Here is a 19400-nt window from a genome sequence, read left to right as displayed (position 1 = left end):
GACAGGGGCTAGGAAGCCCCTTCCTCTGTGCTGGGAGCAGTGGGAAGGACAGGATCCCAGAATCCCCTTCTTTTGAGCTGGGAGCGGAGGGACAGATGGCAGCCCGAAGCCCTTACCTCTTGGCGAGGGAGTGGTGGGACAATGGCAGCCTGGAAGCCCCTTCCTCTGAGCTGGGAGCAGCAGGATGGACTGCAGCTGGAAACCCGTACCTCTGGGCCAGGAACAGTGGGACCTATTTACCTATCTTCTATTTTTCTTTCTCTCTCCTCTCATCTTGTATAAGAAAAAACAGGCAATATTTAAGCTTGTGTGTTTCACGTCAGATGGGAGCTTTCTAGATATTAATTTATTCTGAGTAACTCAATTCCTGCACTTAAAGTACACCAAAATAAGCAAACACACACACACACACATACATACACACACACATAATGGTTCGTCAGTTTACCAACTTGTTTTACAACTTGAGGGAAGATGAGTGAGTTTGTGTTTGTGTGGGGACCATGGCCGTGGTCATGTTCATCTCCTGATGCAGAGGAAGCAAAATTTTGCCCAGCACTTTTGTTTGTGAATGGAATTGTTTGCAAACAGAAGCATTTGTGAACTGAGGTCTTACTGTATAATGTCACGTGGACTAATAAATTACTTACAAAAACAGATTGTTTCACTTTCAGTTGTTATATTCTTGGGTTTTTTTTGGTTTTTTTTTGGTACCAGGGATCAAACTTGGGACCTTGCACTTTGAAGGCAGGTAGCAGAACCACTGAGCTGAGTCCCTGGCCCTCATTTGTTATATTCTTAAAACTGGAAATGAGATGTATCAAATATGTAAAATTTGATTTTTAATATGTTTTAAAGTTAATGCTATACAATGTTCAATAGTATGTTAGTAATAGAGAAACTTTATATAATGGCCAAGTTTATTCTACAATACAAATTTTCAATAAAAAAATAAGAATACGGCCAGGGATTTAGCTCAATGGTTTCACTGCCTGCTGAGCAAGCACAAGGACCCGAGTTCAATCTCTGGTACCAAAAAAAAAAAAAAAAAAAAAAAGAATAATACCACTTAAATTTCTGGAGTGAATATATAATATTAGATGAAACAGTCCTGGTATTAAATAACTCACTAAAAAGATACTGCAAGCAGGTGTGGGGGTGCATGCCTATAATTCTACCACTCTGGAAGGCCAAGCCAGAAGATCACAAGTGCTAGGCCAGTCTGGACAACTTTAGGATTTAGCACAGTCTGTTGCAAAACAAAAAATACAAAAGGGCTTGGGATTTAGAATAGTGTGAAGGTCTTGGTTTCAATCCCCAGTACCATCAAAAACAAAAACAAACCAGAATACTGTGTTTCCCTGACTCCCAAAAGAGTCAATTGAATTTCTATGTATAAGTTTTGAAAAGAAGGTAGTAAAAACTAAGTTAAATTTCTACTTAATTTTGTTGTAAATCTGTACCACTGGAGGGAAAAATAAATGCAAAATATTTTCCTCCTCAAAAAATATTCTTGATGATAAAAATAATGAAAACTTCACAAGTACAAGAAAATGTGACAAATTTCAAAGATAAAATTTGGGATGCTAACTTTAGTAATGAAAAACAATAATTTGGGTCAATTACTTTTCTGAAAAAAATTACAAATTTTGACAAAATAAAACAAAATTTGTGTGATGACATGAAAGAACAAGTAAAAAAGTGAAAACTTACAGTGACAAGATCTGGTAAAAGAAGGAAATCCAGGTTGATAAGGTTATTTGACCATTATAATAGAAAAGACAGGAATGCTGTGAACTTTCAGTACACTCATAAGGTGAAGAAGACAGACAATAAGTCAAGGATCAACTAAGTGTAGGGTGGGGTGTGTGCTCTGGTAAACCACCTACACTTTGGACCATGACTGCAAAATATGACACCATGGGAGTAAGTAGGAATTTGGAATAAAGCCATTTTCATGTGGACTCAAGTACATTTTTCAATTACTTCAGGCCTTGAATAAATTAAAGTGGTCTGGAATTGCTAGTGTCCCTAACAGTGCCAGAAACAAATACAAATCCTTACTTGTAGAATATAACAATATCACTATCCTCAAATTATATCTATAATTTTGATGTATACTATCTAACATTGCATCAAAAGTAATCAGACAAGAAGAAAGTATAGTCTAAAATTCAAGAGAAATAACAGGTAGTAGAGTCATGCAAGAGACCCAGGGATAGAAGCATTAATATGCCTAATATAGTCAGGTAAATAGAATTGAGCAATAAACTAAGGCTACAGCAAAAATAAACCAAACAGAAATTCTAAAATCAGTGTATAGGTTTCAATGGTATGAAAGGAGAAAGAAAAATGAAGTAGAATCATAATTTAAAGAAATATTGGCTGAGATGTGTCTAAAATTGAAAAAACATACAAAGTGATAGATTCAAAAAGCATTATGAACATTAAGGGGGATAGTTACAAAGAAAATCACAAATGTGCAAACATTAGTATTCTCTGAAAACCATGAACAATGGGAAAATCCTTACAATGAACAGAGGAAAAAAATATATATTATATAAATTCTTGTCAAGTATATAGGGTTATTAACCAAAACATACTGTTGACAACTAGCACCCATATTTTTGCCACCTTGAAAAGGGTCAGCACTCTCTTCTATCAGTTGTAGATACTGAATAGGGGGCTGCCTGTTAGTGCCAGTGAAGAGGGTTTGTTCCTAGTCATTACCAGGCAATGATATTATCTTAGGCAGAGTATTTCTGCAACATTTTATGAGTGTACAAGACACAGCATCATCCTTAATTTCTTCATTGTATTTTGTTTGTTTTTATGGTACCGGGGATCAGACTTGGGACCTTGCACTTGCAAGGCAGGTGCCTGAACCCACTGAGCTAAATCCCCAGCCCTCTTCATTGTATTTTATTCTCACTTTGTCTCTGGCAAAGATTATCTATTTTTATAATTGACTGTTGAACTCTATTATATTTTCTTCATACTGCAATAGCCTTTTTTCCTAATGTATCATCAAGACCTATTGAGAATTCTTATTGGTTTCTTTAAAATTACTATTTTCTAAATTTCATTTTTACATCTTGCATTCTTTTTTCCTCCACCCCACAAGGAATGATTTAAATAGCATGCAAAATGCTATGTGGTGTTGACATTTCAGATTTGTGGTGATATCTATTGGGAAAGAATCAGGAGGGAGTTAACCTAAGTTCTTTAAGCTGAAAATATTGTGAAAATAGTACTGAACTGCAAACCAGGAAACCAGGTTCTATTTTTGGCTTTATTCCTAAGTAACTTCAGGTAAGTGTCTTGGCACATGTACTCATCTGTTGATCTCTTTAGTTCCTTTATATGTATTTTGTGATGTAATATCAATATATACTTTCAACAAAATATGTGTAAATATATATTCCAGAAAACCTTGCCTCAGATTCTTCATTCAAGCTTATATCCTTCATGCTAAAAGATAAATTTAAAGTATATAACACTTAAGTGCTAAAGATAAACGCCTGTGACCATTCTACTCTGTAACTACAATTTTCTAACATATGAGTCTGGACACATCAGTAATATAGACTTGCTGCTTAATGGTACTCCCTATTAAGTATCTATGAACTTTAAGCCTTCAAAAGTAATCACTGTCTTTTTTCTCTGGCTCAGATGGTTAGAAATAGATATTTTCAATTTGTTAATTCTTTGAAAAACATGTGTTATCTTCATCTTGAAGATTTTATTAAAATGTGGTATGCTTAGTATGAGAATCAGACATCATATCATTAAAAAACTCCTCCTCATTAGGTTTTTACATTATATTAGTGGCAGTTGATCATTTAAAGTTCAAATTAAGAAATATCATTACCTGACAGATTTTTAGAGATATACCATTGTATGAACTGCTTATATTGTTACTTAAATTGAAATATGTGTAAGTTATAATTTTTAATATTCTAGGAAAAATAGAAATATCATTTTAGAATGATTTTCCTCAAAGAAACATTCTTTTATATAACAGCTTTAGTATGTTTCCTTGACAACATTGCTGCTAAGGATGTCTCTTTGAGGCAATAAAGAATCCGTGGTAAATGATTGATGTCTATATTAAAAATAGAAAATGTGAACATGCCATGTGTACTTAAACATGTCACTATATTCAAACAACCAAATGAGGTCACCAATATCCTTGTTAAAACTGTATTAAAAGTTGTTTATTTAAAGAAATAAAATTTATCAAACCTGAAGCTTTGAAAAGTAGATAAAATAATAATTCCCAGAATAGATATACTGATACTAGGGTTGCTTTGAGTGTAATTGATACAGATGCCAACCTTTTCCAAATGGTAACAATTGTCTTAAACTGAACATATTATTAATTGATGTATTCGTTCATTATTATTTTTTCAAATTAATTTTATTGGTATATTTTAGGTATACAATATAATGACATTCATCACTGGAAATTTGTACCTTTATATAATATATCTTGGTTCTTATTTTTTCCCCATTCCCCTGTCCTCCCTTCAACCCCTCCACCCCTCCACCCCTCTCCATTTACAAAGACTTTGTTTCCATTTTTTCATTTTCTTATGTTAATTCCATTCCCATTCCCTTTCCCCTATCTCTACCACTTCCCCTTGCTGCTTGCACTTTTGCTTCCTATTTCATATTATCTATTACACACTTTGATCCTTATTTACACTTTGAGTTTCTCACACAAGGAAACTATTCAGTATTTACATGTGTGCATTCTATTTATTTCACTTAAATGTGTGGCCTCAATGTGCATCCATTTAGCTAAAGATGCCTCTAATTTCACATTCTTTATGGCTGAGTAATACTCCATTTTATTAAAAAACCCACATCTTTATCCATTCTCCAGTTGATGGGCAATTGGGCTGTTTCCAAATTTTAACTATTACAAACTGTGCCACTATAAACATGGATGCACATATATCACTGTGGTTTTATTCTTTTAATTCTTTTGGGAAGATACCCAGCAGGGCAATAGCGGGGTCAAATGGGACTTCCAGTCCTAGTTCTTTGAGGTATCTTCATATTGATTTCCATAGTGGTTGCACCAGTCTGCACCCCCATCAACAATGAAGAAAGGTTCCTTTCTCCCCACACCCCTGGCAGCTTTTGTTATTGGTTGATTTCCTGATAGCAGCCATTCTTTGTGGGGTGAGGTGGAATCTCAGTGTTGTTTTCATCTGCATCTCTAGAATGACCAGTGATGTTGAACATTTTTTCATATGTTTATTTGCTGCTTTTATTTCTTTGTTTGAGAAATGTCTCTTCATTTCAGATGCCCATTTTTGAATTGGGCCTTTATATTTGGGGGAGGGTCTGATATTTTTGAGTTCTTTATATATTTTAGATAGTAAACCTTTGTCTGAGGTACAGCTGCTAAAATTTTTTTTTTCCCACATTGTAGGTTGACTCTTAGTTCTCTGGGTGGTTTCTCTTGCAGTGCAGAAGCATTTAAATGAAATGAGATCCCAGTTGTTGATTCTTTGTGCTAGCTCCCATGCTACTGAGATTTTGTTCATAAAGTCTTTTCCTATAGCAATGTCTTCAAGGGTTATACCTAACTTATTTTCCAACAAGTTTAGTGTTTCTGTTTTAATATTTAGATCTTTAATCCTCTTGGATTTTAGTTTAGTGCATGGTGAAAGTTAGGGGTTTAATTTTAATCTTTGGCAAGTTGAAATCCAGTTTTCCCAACACCATTTATTAAAGAGCCTATCTTTCCTCCAGTGAGGATGGTTGGTTCCTTTGTCAAAGATGAGGTGGCTGAGTATATCTGGAATTGTTTCTGCATCTTCTAATCTATTTCACTGATCCTCAGGCCTGGTTCTTTGCCAGTACCATGCTGTTTTTATCACAGTGGCTTGGTAGTACAGTTTCAAGTTGGGAATTGTGATACCCCCTGCCATGACCCTGTAGCCTAGAATTGATTTGTTATTCTAGGTCTCTTCTGGTTCCAAATGAAGTTTTGGATTGTTTTCTCTAGTTCTGTGAAATATGCTATTGGGATTTCAATCAGGATTGCATTGAATCTGTATAGCAGTTTTGGAAGTATGACCATTTTCACTATATTAGTTCTTCCTGACCAGGAACAGAGGATGTCTCTTCATTTTCTTATATCCTCTTCGATCTCTTTTTTCAGAGTGCTGTAGTTCTCAATGTAGAGGTCTTTTGCTTCCTTTGTTAGATTGATTCCTAGATATTTCATTTTGGAGTGCTATTTTGAAAGGGATTTTTTTCCTAATTTCTCTTTCAGTGAGTCTGTTATTTGTGTATGAGAAGGCTATTGATTTTTGAGTGTTTACCTTGTATCCAGGTACTCTACCTAATCTGTCAAGTAAGTCTAGAAGTCATTTGGTGGAGTTATTTGGGCCTTCTATGTAGAGCATCATATCGTCAGCAAATAATGACAGTTTAATTTCTTTCTTTCCTATCTTTATTCCTTTTATTTCTTTCTCTTGTCTAATTGCTATGGCTAATGTTTCCAGAACTATACTGAACAGGAATGGAGATAGTGGACATCCTTGTCTTGTTATTGATTTTAGCATGAAGGCTTTCAATTTTTGACCATTTAGTATGATGTTGGCTGTTGTTTTTTTATCAAGTTAAGATAAAGACAATCTATTCCAATTTTCTGTAGGGTTTTTATCATGAATGGGTATTGAATTTTATTGAATGCTTTTTCTATGTCTACTGAGATGTTTTTTGTCCTTGACTCTGTTAATATAGTGTATTACATTTATTGATTTATATATGTTAAACCATCCTTGCATCCCTGGGATAAGTCTGACTTGGTCAGGTTGTATGATTCTCTTGATGACCCTCTGTATTCTGTTTGCCAGTATCTTATTGAGGATTTTTGCATCTATATTCATTAGGAAGATTGGCCTGTAGTTCTCTTTTTTGGTTGGGTCTTTCCCTGGTTTTGGAGTGAAAATAACATTTGCTTCCAGGAATGAATTTGGATGTATTGCTTCCCTTTAAATTTCACTGATGAGTTTAAACAGTAATGGTGATAGTTCATCTCTAAATGCATTGTAGAATTCAGCAGTGAAGCCATCAGGACCTGGGCTTTTCTTTGTTGGTAAATTTTTAATTATGTTTTCAATTTCAGTCATTGTAATTGGGGTGTTTAGAATTTTTATATATTTTTCATTTAAATTTGGCAATTTGTATGTATCTAGGAATCTGTCCATTTCTTCTGCATTTTCTATTTTATTAGAGTATAGATTCTCAAAGCAGGTATTAATGATCCTCTGGATTTCTGCTGGATCTGTTGTGACTTCACCTTTTTCATTCCTAATTGCATGGATTTAAGCCTTTTCTTCTCTTTTTTTGATCAGTTTGGCTAAGGGTTTATCAATTTTATTTATTCTTTTGGAAAACCAACTCTTTGATTCATTGATTTTTTGTATCATTGTCTTAGTCTCCATTGCATTAATTTCTGCTTTGATCTTTATAATTTCCTCCCTTGTACAAACTCAGGGTTTGTCCTGCTCTTCTTTTTCTAGTAGGTTAAGATTCAGCATTAGGTTGTTTATTTGAGCTCACTCTGTTTTCCTAGTGTGGGCATTCACAGCTATGGATTTCCCTCATGGAACTGCTTTCATTGGGTCCCATAGATTCCTGTATGTTGTATTGACATTATTATTTATTTGTAAAAACTGTCTAATTTCTTCTTTAATTTCCTCTGTGATCCATTGGTTGTTCAGGAGAATGATATTCAATTTCCATGTGTTTGTGAAGTTTTTGCGGTTTCTTATACAATTGATCTCCAGTTTAATTGCACTATGGTCTGATAATATACATGGGATAACTTCAGTTTTTTTTGCATTTAGTTAAACATGTTCTATGAGCTAGTATGTGATGTATTTTGGAGAATGACCCATGTGCAGCTGAAAAGAATGTATATTCTGATATAACAGGGTAGAACACTCTGTAGACATTTATTAAGTCCATTTGTTCAAAAGCTTGGTTCAGTTCTAGAATTTCATTGTTGATTTTTTATCTAGATGGTCTGTCTATTTGTTATAGTGGGGTACTGAGGTCCCCTACTACAATTAATATTAGTCCTTATGTGGTTTTCATGTGCCCTAGTATTTGTTTTGTATAGTTGGGGGCATTAGTATTTGGTGCATATATATTTATGATTGTCATCTCTTCCTCTTGGATTGTTCCCTTTACAAGTATGTAGTGTCCTTCTTTGTCTCTCTTAATTAGTTTTGGTTTGAAATTTACTTTGTCTTCAAATAAGATAGCTACCTCTGCTTTTTTCTGGGTTCCTATCACATGGTGAACTGTTTTCCATCCTTTTACTTTCAGTGTATGTATTTCTGTTTGAACTAGGTGCATTTCTTGTATAAAGCATATTGTTGGGTTTTGTTTCTTTATCCATTCTGCCAGTCTATCTTTTGACTGATGCATTGAGGCCATTAACCTTGATGGTTATGACTGATATGAGTTGATTTATCATTGTCATGTTATTTTCTTGTTGTTGGTTCTTTTTCATTTTTTTTCCCTCTCCTTTTAATTTCTTGCCTTGCCTGATGAATTTGCTCTGTTGGGCCTCATGGAGTTGTGACCTTCATTGTCTTTTTCTAGGATATTGTTTAGAATTCTTTGGAATGCTGGTTTGGTATTCATCAAATTTCTTAGGTGTTCTTTGTCATGAAAGTATCATATTTCTCCATCAATTTTGAAAGATGGTTTTTCAGGATTCATCAGTCTAGGTTGGTGGTTGTTTTCTTTTAGGGCTTGAAATACCTCACTCCAGGCTCTCCTTGACTTGAGGGTTTGTGTTGAAAAGTCTGCTGTGATTCTGATGGGCTTTCCTTTGCATGTGATTTGTTTCTATTCTCTAACTGGTTGTAGTATTTTGTTCTTTTGTTGGGTTTCCATGATCTTGATTATTATGTGTCTACAGTGCAGATTTTTTTTTGATCATGTCTAGTTGGTGTCCAACATGCCTCACTTATGTATATGTCAAATTCTTTTGCTTTGTTTGTGAAGTTTACTGTCACTAATTTTATGAACAGGTATTTTTTATGTCATTTGTACTTTCTCCTGCTTTTTCATGGACTCTGATCAGTCTTATATTATTCTTCTTTGTGTCATCTAGAAGCTGTTGGATTGATTCCTCATGGTTCCTCATTATTTTTAAGAGATCTCTCCTTTCTTGGTCATGGACCACCATCCTGTCTTCTATACCTGATATTCTGTCTTCAGATTGGCTCAGTCTGCTGTGCATGCTTTGAATAAAGCTTTTAATCTCCTGGACATCTATGTGAATCTGTTTCATGGATTCCATTTCTTTCCTATGTTTGGAGTCCATGGTTTCCATTTCTTTCCTATGCTGGGCATTCATGGTTTCCATCAATGGTACTGAGCTCATCTATTGTTTTTATCTGTTTCTGTTCTGGAGTCTCTAATGATGTCTTTCATTCTGCTCACCATTTTTGTAGTTATCTGGGAAATTGTTTCTGTTTTGAATTTTTCTAGAGCCTCATTCATCTGTTTTGTTACTTCCTGAGCTATTAGTTCAGGGTGTCCAGGTGGTTGATTATCAGATTTTTCCACCTCCTTTCCCCCAGAATTTGCCTTTGGTGGTGGTCTGGGTTTGTGACTTGCTTAATTCTCTTTTCATTTTTATTTTGGTACTGTCCTTGGTTTAATTCTTGGGTTGCTACTTTAACATTGCTTATTGAAGGATCTTTGTTGCTTGTATTTAAAACCCTTATGGAATGATTTCTTCTCAGATAATGGTGTCTTCCAGATAATTTGGTCTTTAGGTTTGGAGTGTCTAATGACTCTGAGGCTATCTCATTTTCATTATACCAGGAAGGACAAGTGATTAGATCAATCACAACACCTTAGCCCACGTTATACAATCAGCAACACCATAGCATCAAGCACAGCTTAGAAAATGACAATTTGTAGTAGTTATTAATCTATCACCATTAACTGTGTGAATTAAATCAAAATCGAGGACCAGCCCAACATATGTTTATAGTGAATAAACTCTTCAATATATCAACTTTACCCTTTGGGATGGGGACTTAGAAGGAGTTGGGGAGGGAGGGATAGATAGGTAGAAGGACAGGGAAAGGTTAGCATTGAGGTCAGAGGACACAGGAAGATCACGCAAACTCTAGGAAACTGTTGAAGATAAGAGGAAAAGACTGAATGAGTGATACAAATGAATGAAATTAAAGTACAAATGAAATGAAAGTATAAATATGAGAACAGAACATCCTAACAGCAATAGGGAGGCTAAAAACTATTTACTTTCCTTCAAAACTAATGACAATCGAGAGAAGGAAAAAGAGAAGAAAAGAAAAATAAAGAAGAAATCCTAATTAGGGCCAGAAGTGGAACAAAAAGGGAGATGAAGAGCAATGTGGCACAGTGAGAGAAAGAGAGAGAGAGAGAGAGAGAGAGAGAGAGAGAGAGAGAGAGGAAAAAAGAAAAACTTGAAAAGAGTAAAAAATTAAAAATAAAAATTAAAAATAAGAGCAAAAAAATTGAAAAGAAATAAAAAATAAAAATGAAGGGCCTCCTTCAGGGTATGTCTCTGCTGTCACAATAGACAACATGGGCAGCACTGTGCAGATATGTCAATGAGTCTCAGCAAGCCGGTAGCAGACCCATGAGATTCAGGCAGATTTCTGGCTGTAAGTCCCAAGCTGAGCTCCTTGTCCTCCTGCAGGGTTGAACTCTGCAAGGCTCTATTGCAGGTTCCAGCTGCTCTTCCCCTGAAGATAGTCCAGGTTCCTATGGGAGGTGATGGTCCCTTCAACTTAGCAAGTAGGATGGTCTGGTGTTCCTTTATTGCAGAGATTCTCTTCACTTTTCCAGTGGGCTTCAATTTTCATGAAGGAACCTGAGAGAGGCCCTCTTTTTGTTATTCACTTCTGCTCTATCTTCTGGAGCTCAGGACAATAGTCTTTATGAGCCCCTGTGCCTCTGTAGTGTGGAACCAGGTACTGGGGCAGCCAGGAGGCCAGAAGCAGTGGTGGGGGAGGGGTGGTGCTGCGGCGCCAGTGTGGCTAAGCTGGTTGCTTGGAGGTGGACCTTGGGCGGGACAAGGTCCTCACCTTCTGCTTGCTGGTCTACATGTGCTCTTTTTAAAAGCAAAATGACAGAATCATTAGTATTAATTGTCCTTATGGTTTAGGGAAAAAGGTAAGTAATAAAAATCTTCCATTGTATTGCAAAAATAAATCTAAGTATACACATAGAACATTTTGAGCTCCTCAGGAACCCAAGCAATAATGCCTTTGAAATCTTTGATTACAACATATCTCTATCATCATTAAAATTGAGAAATAATTGTTGAATCTCCTGAGAGTTAAGCTAAGGTATCATGACATCTTAATAAACCTTGCCATCATTTGACAAGTTTTATGTTAATCTCAAGTCTTGCTTCTATTGTATTTTTACCTAGAAATAAAGCTTTCTTCTTTGATAACAAAAATTATGTTTCTTGAAGCTACCAATAAAGACAGAGGGAAAGAGAACAGGGCATTAGTTTCACAGTGTGACTCTTAGAATGCAATGGCTAGCTAAAATGGAAACTGAGAGTTTCAATGAGTGGCTTCCATTCTGGTAAAGTCAATAATATCTACAAACCACTTGTGAGTGTATAGACCAGCGGTGGTGAACCTATGGCACACACCCTGCAGCTGGCTGTTTGTTATCACTGAAAGCTCTAAAATGTTTGCCATCACTTAGGCTAAGGGTACAAACATTCCAGAGGCACTTGCTTTGCAGCCAGGAGGGGCTATGAAGAGCCACACTCATTCTAATTCAAAGTCATGGTCATAGCAACTTACTAAAGACATTACTCTCAGAGTCAATAGTGGAAGTAGACAAAGAAAGGGGAAAACACAGGCATTTAAAAGTCTACAGATTGCTCTTGTCTATAAAATACAAATTGGCATTTAAAAATAAGTTTTTATTGAATACCTATCAGGTATTATTTCCCTTAAAATTTTTGACTGAGTGTCCTTCTTAATTATATGTTCATGGGCAATGTTAAACTGTTTCCAAATCTTTGTTTTTGTTAGTAACAGTCTGTGGATTATTTCCTCTTAATTATTGCTCATGCATCCCTCAGTGTGAGCAATGCCTAAAAGCAGATGGTGTCTCTGCCAGAGAAGAATGCATTTGTCCAAATAGCAAAAGAGCTAATTTCTGAAGCCTGATAAGTAACCATCTGTCTGGTTGCATCTCTGTGTCATAATTTCTTAGGAATATGACATCTCTGAGACCATTTTGTCAGATGTCAGTCTGCCCTTCACCCCTAACCAGCACGTCAGATGCAGAAATATACTTTAGGAATTGAGGAAGTCCAGATCTTTACAGTTATAAAAGATAATATTCACATGATGTTCTATTTATATGATATATGTTTAACATCAAACTTAATACATACAGTATAACCCACACACTAAAATTCAAATACAAATAAATGTCATTTAAATTCTCCTGCTTTCAAAAACTACTTGATTCACTTTGTCGTTGTCTAATGTGGCAAGTGGGGTAAATGAATGTAATCATGTATATGATTACAAAGTATATAACAAAGTATAAATACTGGACAACATAAGATTATACTGGAATTAATTTTCCATTTTGTAAAGGCAAGATATGAGTGGAGTTGGGAGAAATGAAGGTTTAGAAACTATAAATAATCCTTTCAAACCACAACAGGCAATTTTATTTGCACACAAATGGATCATTTTTAAATGAACAGAAATTCACTTTTTGGTAAGTACCTTAGAAAAGATTTACTTTATGGCATCAAAAACTATTCATCTGAATGCAGAAATGGTGTTTAAGCATCCTATAGCAGGAAAATCTTCCCAAACAGTAAAAATATTTTTATCAAGCAAAGCTTTTATATTTAAATTCCCACAGTTAACTATTTCCTATAAATTTACTCTCACCAAAAAAGTTGCCCATGGTGAGAAATGTAAAAGAGGGAATCAAAGAAACAGTGATTCCAGGTACTTATAATCACTGTGTCTCTAGTCTCTTCAGTTCTAGTTTAATAGCCAGAGAGGCCATTCATCCTCACTGAAAGGAACTACAGCTGAATGATGAGAATGAAAGCCTGGTAGTGGCACTGACTTGTAATCCCACAACTCTGGGAGGCTCAGGTAGGAGAATTACAAGTTTGATCCCAGCTTGGGCAACTTAGGGATAATCTGTTTCCAAGTTAAAAAGAGGCTGGGAATGTAGCTTAGTGCAAAGGCCCTGGGCTCAATTCCTAGTCACACACACACACACACACACACACACACACACACACACACCCTAGTGAGGACAAAAAAGATCATTTGCCTTTTGCTTGCTTTACAGGTCTCTGCCTTCTCACTCTTCCAACACCAACTTCATTGCTTTCCTTCTTTTTTCACTTATTCCAGACCTATTTATTGAGCATCTAGTATCTGCCAGAGATTTTTCCAAAAAGTGAAGACCCAAATGAACAAAAGTAAACATGATTTAAGCACCTCTCACAAAATACTTCTTAGTGATATTTCCACCACTGTAACAAAATACCTGAGTTAATCAGCTTAAAAGAGGAAATGTTTATTTTGGCTCACAGTTTCAGAGATCTCAGAGCATGGTTGCATGGCCCTGTTGCTCTCAGCCTGTGACAGCACAGTATGCCATAACAGAGCACGTGGTGGAAGAAGCCTGTTCATTCCATCATGGCTGTGATGCAAAAAAGAGAAGAGGCTGGAGCCCCAGTATTCCCTTCAAAAGTACACACCAGAGGCAGTCCTCACTACCTCCCAGTGGCACCACAGGGAAGAGACCGAGGCTTTAAACATGGGCTGGGGAGGGACTCTCCAGATCCAGACTATGGGATGCAGAGAAGCATTTAAACTAACAGACACACAAATAAAATTGAGTTATTACCTGATTAAGTACCGTGAAGGAAAAGTATATGGCATGAAGTTAGGTAGGTTCACTGCAGTCACAGAAACAGAGAACTTTTCTCTGAAGGAGTGACTCTAAGTGCACAAATGAATTGTCAGGTGTGGAGCAAAGGGGGAAGAACAGATGAAATAGCTCAGGCAGGAGGAATATCATATACAGAGCAAGAGCAACTACAACACAGTTCAATGAGCAAGCAGGCAGAAATGAGTAGAATAAGCCTCATAGGGAAGGGGTAACATCTGACTGTGCAGAAATTTACATCAGGTTTACATGATGGATTTAAGAGCAAGGAGAAAACATGTAGAAAACTGGAGATACAGAACTGATATTTGAAATGCACAATCTCATTGCAGTGTGAACTGCAAAATGAGGGAAGGAAAGTAGAAAGAAAGTAGAAGGCCATAGAAGTGACTGCAGTCATTCAGGAGTGAAGCTGGTAGCTTAAATTAGGCAATAACATGAAATAATTATCCTAGGACAGAAACATAAATGTGAGAATTATATAAGTGGTGAAATATTTAAGTGGGGATGAATGGGTACAGGATGTAAGGGAAGAATGGTACTAGGTAATTCTAGCAATTTGTCTTGGTAATGTATAGAATATGGCAGCATTTTCTGAGGTAGAAGATAGAGAAGGATAAAATTTGACAGGGAAGTCAGAGAATAAAGGGGACAGTTTGATTGCTCATTTGGGTAGAGTTTTTAGATGTAAGAGGTGAAGATATCAAGAAGATAATTAGGCAGATGTTCTGGGTTCTAGAGATGTCTGGTTGGAACTACTCATCTGTGAGTCTTCTGCGTACAGGAGAGAACAGAACCTTGAATGTGGATTAGATTGTTCAGGATCAGAGTCCTGAGGAGTAAAAAGATAGCCTAGGATTCAGCTTTAAGGAAACCAACATTTAGTGCTTTGACAGATGAAAATCAGGTTGCAAAAGTGATTTCTATCTCATTGGCTACCTTTTTGAATCTTCTAGTCAGCTAGGAGAACAGGGTATCATGGAAGCCAAGGGAAAGGAGCAGACATGGAATATTAGAAATAAAACACATATAAAAATCTAATAAAAGACCAAGTAAGATGAGTAGTGGCAAATGTCTTCAGGGTAATGATTGACTATGTGAGAGCTATCTTGGTAGAGCAATATGGGATAGGTAGAAGCCAGACCAGAGTACATGGAAGAGTAAATGTGAGATGAAAAAAACCGAGACCCTTGAGAAGCCTTCTGTAAACAGCCTTTTGGCCTCAAGCTTAGGCTTGTCCCCCATAGCCTTGGTTTTAAAAGGTGCACAGGGCTCTTCCAAGGTGCTGCCTTCATCTTAGCCAGTGATCAAGTTCTCCATTTACAGCTTGCTTGCAAGTCACCCCAAACCTACTGATTCATTCTCTAGCTGCACGAGTTGGACATTTGTTGACATGTTGCTAGAATCAGATATCAGCTCTAACCTTATGGTGTAACCCAGCATGCCCCAAATTTTAGCCATTCATTCATACACAATAGCCTCAATTACCATGTACATGTACATTCATATGTTAATGCCATAAATGGAAATTTTTCATTTATCATAAAGGGAAAGTTATTATAAGTGAATAAAAAAGAGTTAGAGCAAAAATATTGTTGAATTCTGGCTAGATACTTTAGCTTATTGAAGATTCTGAGTCTCATATCTGCTTTAAAATAAACAAGGGATAAAGAATGCTGGTTAGCAAGAGAGGTGTTAAAAACATTGCCCCCAAACACAGTTGAACATTTCCTTTGGTTGGTATATTTATTTCTGGCACAAATTCTAAAACTATGGAGTTTTCTTTACACAAATTCAGAGATGTAAAAGAACAAATGCGACCTTTTTCCCAGCTAGTTTCAACTAATGAGACTAGTATATTTCCTATTTTATAACTGTCATGAGACCTACTTAGAAACTCCTCATATGTTATTCATAGAATGTTTGCTATAGTCCTGCAGTTAGTTATCCCAAAGGGTCAAATTTAAAGAATTTAGCATGGTAACATAGAGTGTCAATTCATTAAGAAACATTTAGTGAGCATGTTCTTCATGCCATGTACTGCCCTAGGTCATGGGGTTTAGGACTGAATAAGATCAAGTCTGTATAATCAGAGAGCTTAATACCAAGAGAGAATATGATGAGATGGATATGTAAAAATCATAATTGAGTCAAATGTACAATAATAGAGTTTGTAAAAGGGTGTTATTAGCTGTTTAACTAGCTGGACTTGGTGGAGAAGTAAACAGGTTGCCAGCAAAGCCTTCTCAGAAAAGATTTATATACTCTCTCAAGATTATCTTTGTTTATTATGTAATGAGAATTCTGTATGTGTATGTGCCTAGACCTACTGGATATCTTTCTCATTTAAAAATCCATCTTCCTACTACTTGTATGAGGTTTATTTATTTTTTTGTTTAAAGGATCATTCACATTTATTAATAGTTCTATTTTCTTCTAGGAGAGGTAGAACTTTCAATTATCAAAGAAACATAACTTGACTAGCAAACACTGCCCCAGGAGTCACAAAACTCATGTGTTCTGCTTGTTACCCAGGTGACCTTGGGAAATTCACAGTATTTATGAGCAAGGCATTTTAAAAAATAAAATGAAATAAATATAAAAGGTGAAATGCTTTTATTTGCTCTAAAGTAGCCTAGAGGTTCTATTTTTTTGTGTAATTCATTGCAAAATGAAAAATGCTTAAGAATAATTTAATTAAAATAAATACATTCTAAATTACAAAATGATTAGCACATAATTATGAGGTGATATTAGACATATGATATCCAAAATCGTTATCTTAAGGGAAAGAATTCAAGCCAAATTTATTTCAATTAATTCTGGGAAAGAAATTAATTTCATTGTGATTAGAGATTAAAAACATGTTAATAGTCATTTCAAAAGATAAGCTATATAAATAATATGTAGAGTATAAACCCACCTACTATAAAAGAAAATAAGCCTTTATAATTACATTTGATATAAAATTCATTGAAGTAGAATTCTAGTTAAGATACACCAAGCTATTAATAGTGGTTCCACAGGAGGAGTTGTGTTAGTGGACAAGAGGGACTTACATAAGGCAAAGGTCAATAGATACGGAGGACACAGAGGGAAAGTGGGGTGAAAAATAAAGACAGATTGTTGTGTTTTATTCTGTATAATTGTGGGCTGCTTGAGTTGTTCTAATAAGGATTTTTCATGTGTCATTTAGATAACTAAGACAAATTTAAAATCAGATTCTGGTTCATGGACACAGATTAAGCATTCATATTCATCTTTCCTTTCCACCAACAACTGTTGAAATAATGAACACAAAAAGAACAGAATAGTAAAGACTGGTGCATGGTCATGAACCCACAAAGGATTTCAACAAGTTGTAGGATGCAGAAAGTGGATTCAAGTAAGCTGATGGATAAAACTGGGAGGAAATTCTTCCTGCAGTGAAGCAAACTGAAGTTGAGCCTCACAGCTGACCCTCAGACTCTCAAAGCTGGGAATCAGCAGGTAGGGATGCCTAGAGTCAGTGTGGGTCAGAGCACCAGGGCTTAACGTTAGGACACCCTGGCTGTTACAACCCAGCCATCGTGCACCCTCATGGCTGTCTCTGGTGTTGATTCGCAGGAAGAGAATTGTGCTGAAGAAGAGCAGAGCTCTTCTCTGATGAAATCCAAACAATAGGCAAGCTTCTAGGGTAGGGCTTGGCATTCCCAAATTAAACCACTTATTCAGGTACTTACGGGTCCTCTTGCTGTCTGCTGCCCACATACTCATAAAAGAGGACTGTCAGCTAAGCATTTTGCCCACATGCAGTGCTCTCATTAATAGGAGAAGCATATAGAGAAATCAACAGGCGAAGAAAATGCATGTTGAGGATTTGTTCAAATATCACACTTCATTCTTAACCATGAATAATCATGCTTCCAAAAAATAAATTTTTATAAATTATTAAAGAAAGAGTAGAAAATTTATCAAAGTTGGAGAAAGAGAAGATTGGAAGTGGCCCCTGGGTACTGAGCAAATGAAAAAAGAAATCTACACCTAAACACCTATTTGTAAAATTTCAGAATGCCTATAGAAAAGAAAGATTTTAAAAGTTTTAGTATTTAAAAAATGGCCCCTTCAAATAAATTATAATTGCATTAGCACCAGAACTCATCAACTACACTGAAAATTATTTTAAACTTGGAATATTCAATCAAACTATCAATTAGGGAAAGTAAAAATAAATAACCTTTTTATACAAGCAAGAAATTTCAAAAGTTTTTTTATTCACTCTCTGGTCAAAGTAATTAAAGAAATATTCAAGCAAATAAAGAATAAAATAAATAAACAGGAGGACATGGGTGTGTTAACAGTGATTCCTACTCCAAATGTACAGCAAAGAGAAGTTCTTAAAGGGGAATTTGCAGGGGCCTTGAGGGAACTCAGTAGGTCTGGTCTGAAACAGGAGTGTGAGGTGGCAGGAGGGATGTCACTTTCTATAGATAGCAAGACTGAAAGAGCGACTAAATTTGAAGACCTGACAAAAACAATTACTCTTTTGTAAATAAAAAGGAAAGGCATTTCCAGTTTCTGGTGAGACACATAAGCATGTGGAAGTCACCACTTCCATCTTTACCAAAAGAAAAAAAAAATGGAACAACTGGAAATCAACAATTTTTCTTAGAGCCCTCAGAGAACTGAGGTCCCAGAGCAAACTGTTGCCCCCAAATTGGAGAGAAAGATACAGAGAAACACAATTTAACTAGGACAGAATCTCAGGGGTGGAAGACCAATTTGGAGTCAGAATTGGCAGAAACACTTTAAACTCCAACTGACAAGTTGTGGGAATCTCAGTAATCTCAGTGTGGAACAGCTCAAGAGTTACATCCTAAGGAGGACCAGTTGTAAGGAGGTCTCACATTGTCTTCAATTACTCCCAGAAATCCTACCAGTTCTTGTGAAGATCTGAGAGAGATGTCATGTTTCTGATAGGATGGTTGGTTGGGGGATTACCATTTTTAAACAGCCTACAGCTCCCTGTTCTTAACAAGTTCTGCTCTCAAAGAAAACTATTTAACAAGAATCAATTAGAGTTTTCCGAGTCCAACTGAGCCGGGTGGGGGGACCTCAGCTTCATCTCATTGTAGCCTTTCATGTGGGTAAAGAGAAATACCCATCTCGGATTCACTAAAACACAGACACCTAGTAATTGGACTATGGAACGCTTCCTGATCCCCTATATTTTACCACTTAATAAGTAGGGCTTCTGTATAATAGCAGGGCACTAAAGTTAAAATAACTGCACACCAGATTCTGTTTAAGAAGTCTGCAGGAACATCTCAAAATGACAGAAAGGACTAAAACAAGGATACAGTACTAGAAATTTTAGCCTCCTACACCTAGTCACAGAAACTCAGCCCGAGTTCTAG

The sequence above is a fragment of the Heterocephalus glaber genome, unplaced genomic scaffold, assembly GCF_053883595.1.
Source record: "Heterocephalus glaber isolate CG9 unplaced genomic scaffold, H.glaber_assembly_v1.0 deba00001606, whole genome shotgun sequence".
NCBI classification, from domain to species: Eukaryota; Metazoa; Chordata; class Mammalia; order Rodentia; family Bathyergidae; genus Heterocephalus; species Heterocephalus glaber.
Note: the sequence above shows the minus strand (reverse complement) of the source record.